The sequence below is a fragment of the Phoxinus phoxinus genome (genome assembly GCF_949152265.1).
Source record: "Phoxinus phoxinus genome assembly, chromosome: 3".
Taxonomy (NCBI): Eukaryota; Metazoa; Chordata; class Actinopteri; order Cypriniformes; family Leuciscidae; genus Phoxinus; species Phoxinus phoxinus.
The window spans coordinates 3,837,128-3,851,876 of NC_136878.1; the positions used below are offsets into that span (position 1 = coordinate 3,837,128).

The 14,749-nt window shown below is 38.6% G+C and overlaps 1 long non-coding RNA gene across 1 annotated transcript in view; it reads left to right on the plus strand.

Annotated features, from left to right (window-relative positions):
* Positions 1-14,749, plus strand: part of LOC306996101 — an 83,606-nt gene that overhangs the window by 32,066 nt on the left and 36,791 nt on the right. The gene's annotated exons all lie outside the window — the stretch shown is intronic.

Here is a 14,749-nt window from a genome sequence, read left to right on the forward strand (position 1 = left end):
ACGATTTGGATTTCTGGATGAGTTCGGTGAGTTCTGAGAGAGAGGGCAGGTGAAAAGAAGAGAGTGTGTGTATGGGTGGATGGGGGTCAGAAAAGCTGTGGAGATGGTGTGGAGTGTAGTCAAGGTGTTGGTGAATATTGTAAATTTTAGCATTAAAGAATGACATGATGGAATTACAGAAGTATGTTGTATACAAATGGGGAGGCAAAGAATCCTGTGGTTGGGTGTTTTTGTTTAAAATATTGAAAAGTGACTTTGAGTTTCCATGATTAGCAGTAATTAAACTGGAATAGTACTGAGTACTGGAATAATTTGCGCACGCAAAAAAAAACCTTTCTCCGCCCACATTCAACCATATATAGACAATGGAAATTACCTCATTAGCCATGCATATATTAAAGGAGCAAGGACATTTGTGTTTTTTAAAACATAATGAGTGATAGGCCTACATCCATTTAAGAATGGAAGTGAAAGAAATTAAATTTACGTACTTTCAGCATATAGTTCCTTTTATGTCTTTAAACTATACATGCATGTATGTATCTTTAGGACCCATAATGGTGATTTAATGTTATTAAGTTGGCTTGAGAAAACTGAACTGAAATCCTAAAAATTTACAACTGTAACTCCTCCTAGAGCTTTAACTCTACAAAAACCAAACTCTGGTCAGACCTTCAGACTGTTCTGACTTGGTGTGCTATATCTTTTCAAACTGATTTGACTTTCAGTTTTCTTAAAAATTTATATTAAAAATCATAAAAATCCCATAGACTTACATTGCAGAGTGCTCAAATTGAGCCAAGACTACAGTGGGCCATTAGTGTACAAGCCAAAAACTCAAATATAAACTCCCTGAAGCCCTAGACTCAATTAAACTACCATTCTAAATCTATCTATCTATCTATCTATCTATCTATCTATCTATCTATCTATCTATCTATCTATCTATCAAACTAACTTATCTTTCTTTCTTACTAATCTATATATCTTTCTTTCTTTCTTTCTTTCTAATCTATCTATCTATCAAACTTTAACCTACTTTAAACATCAAACTACTTTAAACTTCTTCAAACTCTCTGGTCCGGCTTTCTCAAGCCAACTTAAAGTTTGTCTCAACAAACTTTTTTTCTAGTTTGTATTTTTTGTTGTAACCGGGACCTATGAGCAACTTGTCAATATTGTAAATATTGAAATATGTCAAACTTAATTTTGCCATTTTGAAAAGGGTTAATTCCCTTTATCCGCAGTCAATTCCTCAACTCACCATCAGTGTCGCCAAACTGCTTTGTCTTCAAAATGTGCGTACGCATGGGTCAGAGTTTGCGTGGAGGTGCGCATATTTTCACATCAAGTTTTTCTTTATAAATCCAACCTTTTGCGCAGGAACTGGCGTACGCATGTTTTCAGCCCCGTTTTGTGCGTACGCAACGGTTATAAATGAGGCCCCTGGTGAACCATCTACTCTCTGCTGCCCCTCACTTGATGTAGAAGGTAACTGCTCTGATGGTTGTGTAGTTGACATTTTCCTGGTTATTGCCCACAGTCCAGACTGCCAAAACTACGCCAAGTTGTAACCACCCAAACTGCTAATAAGGGTGATTTACAGGTTCTCTACTGGACCAATGATTTTTCTGTAGCTCAATAACCAAGGAAAACACTTAGGTACACAATTCATCAGATACAAATAACACATTTATTTTTGGACAATCATAGGGTTAAAACCCAGGGGGGAGGGGGGTGGACAACAGGTTGATGCAAAGTCAGGAGCAATTCTAATCATGTATTTGTAACTAATGATAACATTTAATCAGTAACTTTAACGAAGAATAAAGCATCAACAAGGACAATATATTCAGCACGGGGTTTCAAAGGTTAAAGCACTTAAATCAATTAATGTGATCACCTAGCATGCATAATCTCATTGCACTAAAAACCTCAAAGTCATAAATCACTTAAATACCACACCAATAAATACACACCAAATATCAGGACATACCACCAATACCACTCACATAGCCATCATCAATTTACAGTATAAAAGGCATATGGAATATAACAACCTGCTCTCCTACCCCCTTACTCACACACACGCTCACTGTACACACAAATAGCGCCGGGGGACCAATAGTTGCGCCCATAAATTAAGGCCTCCCCGGCAAAACAAAGCATTACCAACACACACATCAGCAACAATAAAATGAAAGTGTACTGCTGACCTCCTTACCCGCTAACGGACATGGGTTACCGCGTTCAAGGAACTCAACGGCGGCCGCCAAACTTAAGAGGAGAAAACCCCAGCAAAATGTCCCTCCCAGTTGATTCGCACGCGTCGCACAACAATCTCCAACCCACGTCCCGGCACGGCAGCCTCGGCAAGGAACTCAGCAGCAGCAACAGAAAACCTCCTCCCCGGCACATCACAAGCAAAACACTGTGGACGTCACTCGCGTTGCCACTCCCCTTATTTGGGATGCGCAGCTTACAGTACGTTCTGTTTGTGTATAAAATATAACAGTATAACATTTTAACATTAAAGTGATTCTTCAGTGACCGAGTAGCCTAACAGACGAGACTGCTGTAGGCAGCCTGATTATCAATTATCAAAAGGACCTGGAGGTGATATGTGAATGTCTCTTTAAATGAGTTGTCTCTTCTCATTTAATAGCCTATTAATTTTATGATAACATTTTTTACGCTAATCATCACTGAACACGTCATACAAATTATTGTAAAAATTCTAATGTCCTTGCATTCATGCAGCCTGAGGGTGGCGCTCTAATGATGATTGACATACTTTAGTATTACGACAAACGCATAAAATGCCTTAAAGGTTGTATCAGCGATTTCAGGCGCAAAAATAAAGGATCACAATCATCTAATCTTTCCTAAGGATCCGCTAGCTGCCCGGCCCATAAGCAAGCTGTCAAAAAAAAAAAACGCGTCTCTGTAGGCAGCCTAGGCTCTGAGATCTGCACACAAAAACAATCGGTTTCACAAACACTCCAAACACAAACCAAAGTCAAGTCAAGTCAAGTCAAGAATATTTGTATAGCGCTTTTCACAATACAGATTGTATCAAAGCAGCTTCACAGTATTAAATTAAAATAATAATAAAACGTCCATGTTTGGTAATGCTAATCAATAGTAATATTGATTGATTCATTAAATTGAATATCCCCAACTGAGCAAGCCAAAGGCAACAGTGGCAAGGAAACGAAAAACTCCATCAGGTGACCTAATGGTGACCTAAAACTCCATCAGGTGACCTAATGGAGAAAAAAAAAAACCTTGGGAGAACCCAGGCTCAGTCGGGGGCCAGTTCTCCTCTGGCGGTTATGAACTAGAGGCCGGATTTAACTGTAAGATTAAAACCTTTATATGAATGCCTGGTTAAAGAGATGCGTCTTTAATGTAGTTTTGAACTGGGAGAGCGAGTCTGAGCAACGAACAGTATCAGGAAGGCTATTCCAGTTTTGGAGCTAAATGTGAGAATGCTCTCCCTCCTTTGGTGGACTTAGATATCCTAGGTATAACCAAAAGCCTCGAATTTAGCGATCTTAAAGAGCGCGATGGATTATAGGGCGATAGAAGATCTGTTAAATAGACTGGAGCTAAGCCGTTTAGGGCTTTATAAGTCAGTAACAATACCTTATAATTAATACAGAACTTTATAGGTAACCAATGTAGCGATGATAAGCTCGGTGTTAAATTATCATATTTTCTTGATCGGGTAAGAACTTTAGCAGCTGCATTTTGGACTAACTGTAGCTTGTTTACTGAGGATGCAGGACAACCAGCTAATAAAGCATTACAGTAATCTAGTCTCTATGTCATGAATGCATGAACTAACTTTTCTGCATCAGAAACTGATAGCATATTACGTAGCTTAGCAATGTTTCTAAGGTGGAAAAGTGCCGTTTTTGTAACATATGAAATACGATTTTTAAAAGACAGGTCGCAGTCTAGTATGACACCCAGGTCTTTTACTGTAGAGGATAAAGTAGTAGGACATCCTCCTATGTTAAAGTTGTATTGTGAGAGGTTTTGTGGGCGGTTTTTTTAACCGATGAGTAGTACCTCCGTCTTGTCTGGATTTAATAGAAGAAAATTACGCGTCATCCAATCTTTTATATCTTTAACACACTCCCAATTTTGTCAATGTTATATATTATCAAAATGTCAATATATATATATTATATATACATATATATTATATATATTATATATATATATATATATATATATATATATACATTATAGTAAATATTTAGTAGAGTAAAGTAAATTTGGTGTTTTTTATATAAACACACTGACAATAGAGGTTTGAATATTGAGTTTAATATTGAGAAATAAAACTATTTCAATAGTACAATAGTGACTATTTTCAATAGTTCCTCTATGGCAGCTCGTTGTGTGTCTGTTATTATATCAGACAGACTATTTTCTGCATGCGGTTAGAAGTGTTCAGAAGGGGACCAGAGCATCACTGAGGAGTCTAGGGTAACAGGCTCCAGTCACAGACAGAATCCCTCCATCTGTCTTGTGTATAATCACATGAACACACACATCACCTGTGGTCTGTACCTGAGAGAGAGAGAGAGAGAGAGAGAGAGAGAGAGAGAGAGAGAGAGAGAGAGAGAGAGAGAGAGAGAGAGAGAGAGAGAGAGAGAGAGAGAGAGAGAGAGAGAGAGAGAGAGAGAGAGAGAGAGAGAGAGAGAGAAATCCACATGGATTTATAAATGAGCTCTTATGTAAAACTCTTTGGATTGATAGCGACCAAAACGCATTCATTTTACATGACAGCAAGCAAATTCCCTCACAGTGACCATTGTAGACTAGATGTGAGTGTCTAGCAATGCTACAAAGTTGAGAAAAGTTTTCTCTTATACAAATGCAGAGAAACTTTATACAGTGATGTAATGCATTTTAACTTTCAGAGAGGATGGAAAAATCACTGGACACATCGCATCGTGTTGATATTGGAAATACAAATTGTGCCTTGGAAGAGTTTCAGTGATGAAAACATCAAGCTCAAAATCCACAAATCAAAACAAAACACTCATTTACCTTGACCAGATAGAAGGTTCCGGCCGCATTCTGAACCCTTATGCTTATTGGAGTGAAATGAGGAAAACTAGTTCCAACCTTCTTCTCTATTTCTGACTTCTCCTGAATAAATAAACACACTTTTTAGATATTAATTTAAATTCATATTTTTAAAAAAGTGTATTAGTCTCTAGTTACATCTAACATTCAGATATCAGAAAACTCATGTCAAATATTTTGTGACCTTGAGTGAAAGGTAAAACAGTTATTTTAAAAATTACAACAAATAATTTGCACAACACATTTTACAGCATGAAAATAGATAATTTGACTAGGCTTTGTATTAACAAAAATCTTATTTACTACATGAGTGATTTTCTGTCTCCTACCTTAATGCAGAACTTCTTCACATCTTCAGTGACATGAGCCTCTGGGGCCCATAAGGCACACACTTGCCCTGGTGTAATCATCATTGTGCTGGTGATCAAAGACAAGGATTGAAATAAACTCTATTATCAGACAGTCTGTCTCCCAGATTGATTATGATCCACTATTTATGCTGCCAAAATGTTATGTCAAAGGGAATGAATAGGCGGAGTTTCACTTTGGGGTGTTGTGTAATATTCAGATCCTGTGAAAAACTGTTCCGAATGGAACTGAAAATATTAGGGCACACTCCTCAAACCGCAACTTGTTTAATGGATTATTTAAATGTAATATGTAATATTCAGTTTTGAAATATAATGAATCGCCTGAGCTGTTTTTACCTGATTGATTACAGGCATTCAAATAAATAGGGACTCACCAGAGCAAACAATGAGTGAATAACCTATACAGTTTAGGATAATTTTTTTTTTACTATTTAATGTTTTTAGCTTTTTTATTTAATTTGTGAGACTTTAAATTTAATTAGAATAGTTTGATTAGTTGTTATTACAGGTTACTACAGTACTGTAGTGTGTCATCTACAACAATGCCTGAAATAAACAACAACAAATGTATCTGTGTCCTAATAAAATGTAAATGAGCTAGTCTGGTGTGAGTATTCTGTGTTATTCCTAATGTCTTGGTTATTTTGTATAGTCGGTGTTTCCCAGCCTCCTCAGTCCCAACAGTAGCGCTCAAGTTCCCTTTATAAACACCAAACGTTTTCATGTTTTCTCATACAGTATTATACTGGGTATCATGTAGAATGATCATTTAAGTCACACAAGTAAATGCACATTTACTTGTATCTCTCTTATAATTTTTTTTTGTGTGTGTTTTTTAAAGCTTTAATAAAGCAACATTAAAATCTTTTCCATATTTCCCTGTTTGTGAATCACTCTCCAAGTACTAATACACTCTAAAAAATGTTGGGTTGTTTCAACCCAATTTTGGGTAAAATATGGACAAACCCAAACGTTGGGTTAAAAATGTAATGTAAAAATTTAACCCAACAGCTGGGGTTGTCCATATTTTACCCAAAATTGGGTTGAAACAACCCAGCATTTTTTCGAGTGTAGATTAAAGGTAGCTCACCCAAAAAAGAAAACTCTGTCATCATTCACTCACCCATTCAAAACCAGTACGACTTTACTTCTGTGGACCACAAAAGAAGATATTATGAAGAACATTGGGAACCAGTAGAACAGAAATTGGTGCCCCATTGACTTACATTGTACAGTATGTGTCACAGTTGTGTTCTGTTTAGTTTGTTTTCATTGGACTTGTCTGCCTGTCTTCATGTCATGTGTCATCATTATCAGTTTATCTGTATCACCTGTGTTTAGTTAATCATCATCATTCCCTTCTGTTCAGTCAGTCTTTCTCCGTTTTCTGTCATATTTAGTGTGTGTGAAGCTTCTGCCTGTCTGTAGCAGTTTAAGTTATATAAGTAAACGCTTTGCATTGAAACTTTGGACTCCTCATCAAAGCAGAGCTCTTCTCAAAGCTGTAAGTGTTTGAGTCTCACCGTCATAATGATGTGCTGGAAAGACACACTGAACCTTATAGCTCCATTTCATTTCTGTCATCACTTCATTTTATAGACAGTGTTTACCCACTGATGACTATGTTGTTGTTACCGTAGAATAAATAATCAATGTAAAAATCAAACAAACCGACACAGTATTATCATTCATAGAAATAAAATGAAAATATAATAATGTTAAATGTATTTTTTCACCACACCTAGTACATCGCATCCAGTCCAAGCGGGATGCGTCAGGGAGAACCACAAAGGGCAATGCGTTGTATAAACGATGCGAAAGGTAGACTTGAGTTTTACCGAAGTTCTCCCAAAGGAGCTCCACCACCTCGGGGTGAAGTCTCCATTCCCCGGGCCTCAGCCCCTGCCTCAACAGGATATCTGCTCTGATATACGAGACCATCAGTGTGCTGTCCAGAAGGACAGGCACATGGTGACCTCTCGGTTCTGACAGGAAGTATTGAGATTCTCAGAATACCACCATCACTTCTAGCCAATTATGTGCCAAAAGGAAGATGGTCCTGCCAAAGACCCTTCGCCAAGAGACCACTCATGATCACCCCCACTTGTGAGGGAAGCATCTGTCGATAGCATTATGCGTCGACAAGAAGCCCCCAACACTGGGCCTGGGCGAGGAACCAAGGTTCTTTCACATGACCGAGGCACGTAGGCATAGCCACGTGACCTTGATCATGCGAAAACTGATTTCCCCTCGGAGAAAACCCCTTCGTCCTGAGCCACCACTGTAGGGATGGGACGATTACCGGTTTCATGATAAACCACGATAAAATGTACTGACAGTTAGTATTATCGTTTAAAATTTAATTATCATTAAAACCGTGTTTGATTATCGCGATTTTAATAACTCACTGTAGCCTAAATCCTGTCCAGCCAGCAACAGTCTGACGCAGGCGCTGCGTGGGTGCGCACAATGTTGTTGTTTTTTTATTCGAGAAGGAGTGGCGGTAGGTAGTGACCGTGTTCGGGAGATTTTTCAGCCTTTTAAGAGGACCAAATCTGAGGTGTGGTCATATTTTGGCTTTTACAACAGTCCTGAGGGAAACTTAATCGATGATGGTCACCCTGTCTGCAGAACAAAAAGTCACTACAATAGAAACACTTCAAATCTGCCTACTCGTCTTGTGTGACCATCACCCACTGTTGTATAGCGAACACAAGGCAAGTTAACTTTGACTTCAATACCAAAACTACGTCTGGGAAATAATTGGGCACGAAATGTTATTTTGAGTTGAAATATTTTATCTCACTAGCTTGAAATAAACGTCAAGCTTCCGCGAAGAAAAGTTTGCAGTAAGTGGCTTTGAGCCAAAGACGAACAAATTCAAGTTAAAACAAGACTATTATTAAGAGTGCCATTTATGGAATAATAATGTATAGATACATTGTACACTTATTACACCGATTTTTTTTTTTTACAACATAATTACGGGGACATATTGAATTGAGATTAATGTTCTAAATCTTACCCGTTTATAAATCCATTTTGTACAGCGTAACGTTACAAAACAATCGTCCAGACAAGATGATCACAACAATATTATCAATCTCTGTAAACAATAAATCAACTCATTTTCATTTTCAATACAATCAAAAACGGAGACGCAAGACGGCAAATTGTATTTGAATAAAACGAGAGCGCGTCCGTTGTAATACATGGATGTGCGGTTATAATGCGTTGCTATGACGACGGTCATTATAAGAAAGGAAATGCCACAGAATAGAATCTTGCTTAAAAAAGTGCATAGAGCTGCTTGTTTTATATGATGTTTTATAAACAAAGTTCGGGAGGAGCACGATCAGATAACCAATCCAATTACTTGTCATCAAACAATTACGACTACCCTAATCAGCATGACAAGAAGCATATATATATATCCATTCTGTCAACTCACCTAACATTCCTTGACAGTTTCCAGCATCCCTCCACCACCCCGACTCCTCACCCTTGGCTCTCTTTTACAGCCAGGAATACGGGGGGAGTACTCTGGGTTCGGGCCGAATACCGAGCCCGGAGCCCTCTCCTCGGACAGCACGCCAAATACGCATACCATTTATTCCATCTGACTTATTTGTGAGTGTGAACTCGTGAATTGTTGTTTGTTGATTTTCAAATATAAAACTTGTTAAAATGTTGTAAGTGTGAGCATCAGTTCTTTTTGAACATTTTCATCTCGTTTTAACAAAACCGTGATAATATTGATAATCACGATAATTTTGGTCACTATAATCGTGATATGAAATTTTCATTCCGTCCCATCCCTACACCACTGCAGGGGTCTCATGTACAGAAGGCCAAAAGTAATTACGTTGGACGCAGCTGCCATGAGACCCAACAGTCTGAAACTGTTTCACAGTGAGTGACTGGCCTAGTTTTACCCCATTTATGGCGAATCGTTACATGTACCTTAAAAAACATGCACTTTCACATAATTTTGAGGAACTGATATGATTCAGTCAAGGCCGTACAACATCGGCCTTGGTAGGGAAAGCATATATGGCGGCAGGTCGGGCTGCTGCATGCCTGCACACTATGGGGCTTCTGCAGGCATACCAGGCTTAAAGAGCCCTCAGGAAATCATTGTTTGCTTCCCGTCGCTAATTGCGCTTCAGGACACATTGGTTTCCAGCGAACACATATGGCAGTGTCCGCGCTAAAATATGGTGGCCCTGTCGAGTTCACTTCCACTCAAAAAGGCCTGCAGAAAAATGAAATTGGTTAGTTCCTGCCAGTCAACTGCTTCAGGTCACTGAAATCCCAAATATAACACCAGAGGCCAGTCTCGAGAGACTGGTCCCCCTAGTATATTATCTAGACACCTGGAAAGGTCTTCGAAATATTTCTCAGTGGGTCCTGTGAACGGTGGAAAAGGGGTACAGAATTCAGTTTGTGTATCGTCCAGCTAAATTCAGCGGGGTCGTGCACACGCTGGTCAGCCCCGAGCAGGGTCAGGTCATGGAACAAGAAGTTCAGTCCCTCTTAGTAAAGGAAGCCATAGAGCAGGATCCTCTTCAACAGAGGGAAGCCGGGTTCTACAGCCGGTACTTCATAGTTCCCAAAAAGGATGGGGGGTTACGTCCTATAATAGATCTCAGGGTACTGAACTGGTCTCTGAGGAGATACAGGTTCAAAATGCTAACCATACCTATCATCGTGAGTCAGATCAGGTCAGAGGACTGGTTTGTCACGATAGATCTAAAAGACGCTTACTTCCACATATCCATAGATGATAAATATACCTTATTTATGAAATCTTGTTCCTTAAAAACATTCACATCAACACTTTTTATTTGATGCACAAATAAACTTTGTGAGATACAGTTAAATCAGCCCACACTTTTTTTTGTTGTTGCTTGAACTCAATAAGATCTACCAACTAAAGAAAACACAGTTAAAAAAAAAAAAAAAAAAAAAAAGTTAATTACAAATGCTTGTTGGGACTACTGCATGTGTCCCTACATGGAATTAATATTCTAATTAGTTTAATAATAATGGTCAATGTTGATATCATTCAGTTTTAACACTAAACTCAAAACAACTACAGCACAATAGATCACAATAGCCAGGGCATTTACATTATTCTAATGACTTGCACTCAATGAAATCAGACAGTTTTGTATAATACGGGCAAGTAGCTGCTGACAGCTTTAGTCTCGAACAGGTCTCAGGATTGTCATCATTAGTAATCCAAATCCCACATTTAAACCTACCCATAACCATTTATTTAAACTACGTGCAGTTATGAAGAAAAACCTAACAGACAGACAAGTGTAATAATCACAATAATTTATTTCTTGCAAAAATGTAAAAAGTGGTACAAAAAGTAATATCAAAATGATGTGTTTGTCCTCTTTGGCAGTATAATAGTTGTAAGAGCCATAATTGGAATAATTACAATTTAATACTAAAGGCTTAAATGTTTAAGTATAGTTTAGGTTCATGTTATTTATGTACATTCATTGAAGACCCCTCTGTTTAAGTTGTAATGGTTTGCTCCGTTTTAGTATTAGCCGCGTTTCCATTACCCTTCAAATTGCGCAAATTGAAATTTCGAATTGAAAATACGCCCAATGGAAACATGTCAATTTTGCAAAAACTCGCGTTTATCGCAAAAAAGTTTTTACGCTCGCATGAGGTGGTTTTTCAGGCAATTTGAAAAAGGAATATTTCGCAAAACTGCAATGGAAACAGTTTTTGCGCATTTACAGTCACCTGACTTAGAAGACGCGGTGTGTTTGGGGTCCGTGTACGCAAATAATAATAATTATCATCATTATTACTAGGCTACATTATTTAAGACGCTTTTATCCAAAAAAGGGAACAAAGCAATTCGTCAAAATGTCATTCATAATACGGATTAGACAATAATAATACAGGACTAAGATTATCACAAATAGGCTAAACACAAGATTTTGACGCATATCCAAGGGTTTGTGGAGCGGAGTGTGGAACGCGCACTGGATGGCACGGAGGCTCGCGCGCGAACACTTTTTCCTATCAACAGTGAAACAATTTAAAATACTCTATCATTTCTGGTCATACAGAAAATAATAATACATTATTTGTAACTACTTTTATTTGTTTAAACAATAACAAGAAAACGTTGTGCTTTTGTAAAATAAAACAATCAGGCGCGCTTTCATGATCTCCGTAAACTGGAGCGCGAGAACTGAAACAAAATATAGCATATGCTAAAGCTTGAAATGTCCACTTTAAAACTAACAAATTCGAATCGAAAGCTAATACATTTTGTTCTGATTAAGTAATCCGTATGAAAGGTGCATTTCTCTCTAAAAGCGCATCTGCTTAACAGCGGAGATGGAGATGTTTTTAGCCGACGTAGAAAACAATAGTCTAATAATATTATTGGCTCTTCTCATTCAGCACTGCGGGAAAATATCAATTCCAGGTTCTAATTTGGCCTTAGAAAACCAGTAAAATCGACATATTAATTTCCATATTAATTTGTGAATATTTTCATTGTTTAATAAAGGGGCACAAAAGTAGCCTACATGGATCGTTTGGAATAGGAGACAGAGTTATTTATTAAATTCATAAAATAAACAATAATTAGCCTAGAGGAATATTGGATTCTAAAGCTCAAAGAAATGTCACAATCAAAACCTCAGAGCAGAAATGAGGGGAAACACCCAGAAACTCCTTGGAGTATAAGGGTCTTTCTGCCATTAATGCTTGGATAACACGTAGGCCTACGTCTCCTTCCATTAATAATAATAATGTCTAATGCGGCTGTGATATTATATAAACCAACGTCCGTTGCCGTGAGTTTTGGAATGACTTATCGCGAGAGAAAAAAGGACGTTTTAGTTGCATAACATCGGATTAATGGAAACGGCGTAATTTCGCAATAGTTTTTTATCGATATTTAGATAACAGCGCAAAACATTTGTGCAAATCTGTAATGGAAACGCGGCTACTGAAACTGTCTTTAGCGCCTTTAAGAATGACGTTCCCTTTAAGACTCTTCAAACTGACATAAAATCTTACCAAGGACATTTAGCTCTCTTTCAACAGTCTTCACATCTTTTTCATCTTGCATTAATCTGTCAATCTCATTCGATTTGCGTGAGGACCGATTGCAATGATGGCTGACATTGAATCAATGTTTTATCAGGTTCGAGTACCTAGTGTGGATGCAGACTTCCTGAGGTTCCTTGGGTGGCAGCAGGGCAACCTGGATCAAGAGGAAGTGGAGTACAGGATGTGTGTACACCTGTTTGGTGCAACTTCTTCACCAAGTTGTTCATGTTACGCTCTTCGAAGAACAGCAGAAGATGGAATCAACGACACTACTCCAGAAGCAGCTCAGACACTTTTGAAGAATTTTTATGTCGATGATTGCCTTAAATCAGTGACAACTGAAGAACAAGCAATCACTCTTGCAAGTGAAATCAGAGCGCTTTGTAAGCAAGGTGGGTTCCATTTGAAAAAATGGACTAGTAATAGCAGAGCTGTACTTTCGTCCATAACCGAAGAAGAACGAGCCACTGACGTGAAAGACCTCGATCTGGATAGTGAGTTACTTCCCATGTAAAGAGCATTGGGAATTAGCATTTAATTTTAAGATCGAGGTGCAAAACAAACCACTCACCAGAAGAGGCATATTATCAGTTGTTGGCTCAGTTTACGATCCTCTTGGGTTCCTAGCACCGTTTGTGCTACCAGCAAAGCTCATTCTGAAGGACCTGTGTAAAGAGAAAGTAGGATGGGATGAGGAAATTGTAGAGAAAAAGGCTGAAAGATGGCTATCCTGGCTGGAAGATTTGCACAAGCTCGCAAACTTCAATGTGAGTAGATGTATCAAATCTGCAGGGTTTGGGCATGTTAAGACTTTTCAATTGCACCACTTTGCAGATGCTAGTGAGAACGGATACGGAACTGTCACATACCTCTTGTTGACAAACGATCACGATCAAAAGAGCTGCACATTCATGATGGGAAAGTCCAGAGTAGCGCCTCTCAAACAAGTTACTATTCCAAGAATGGAGTTGACAGCGGCCACCATCACAGTCAAAATGGATAGAATGCTGAAACTGGAGCTTCAAATTGATCTCGAGGAGTCTAACTTTTGGACTGACAGTACTACAGTGCTGAAATACATTGAGAATGACTGCACAAGATTTAAGACATTTGTTGCTAACCGAATCTCATTAATTCGAGAGGCCTCTAAACCTTCTCAATGGAGATATGTAAGCTCTTCAGAAAATCCTGCAGACCAAGCTTCAAGAGGTCTGAATGCTGACAACTTGATTAGGAGCAAAAACTGGATCAAAGGACCTAGTTTCCTGCTGAAGCCGTAATGCGAGTGGCCGGTTCAACCAGAGCATTCAAAGTCATTTGCAGAGGACGACCGAGAGCTCAAAAAGGTTTCCACTGTCAACGCAATATACACTCAGGACAATAAGGAAGGACTAGAACAACTTGTTTGTTATTATTCAAGCTGGCATCGTCTAAAGAAGGCCGTAGCATGGTTAACGCTTCTCAAGAAAATCCTGCTGGATTTAAGTCTCAAGAGGAAGGAGATTCAGAGAAGGATCAGTCAAACAGAACGAGATCCCAATATTCAAAACGTTCTAGTACAAAAGGCAATGGCTACCTACAAAGGAAGTTTGCAAAAAAGAACACCTACCATGGAGGATATGGTGAATGCTGAGCTGGATCTGATTCGTTACAGCCAGAAACAGAAATTTCCGGAAGAAATAAAAATGTTGCAACAAGGAAAGATGCATGTCAGGAAAGACAGCTGCATATTCCGTTTGGATCCTTACCTTGAGGATGGTGTGTTAAGAGTTGGAGGAAGATTGAGCAGATCGGCGATGCCTGAAGAATCAAAGCATCCCATCATCTTGCATAAGGACCTCCGTATATGCTCTTTAGTTCTTCAACATTTACACCAAGGCGTTGGTCACTCTGGACGAAACCATGTTCTTGCTAAGCTACGACAAAAATACTAGCTTCCTAAAGCGAATTCTGCAGTTAGAAAAATAATTCATGCGTGTCTTGTCTGCAGACGACTACATGCAAAGACTGGTGTACAAAAAATGACCAACTTGCTGGAAGATAGGTTGCTGCCAGACAAACCACCGTTCACTAATACTGGAGTCGATTACTTCGGACCGTTTGAGGTGAAAAGAGTACGCTCTATGGTCAATAGATATGGTGTGCTTTTTACCTGCCTCACCATTAGGGCCATT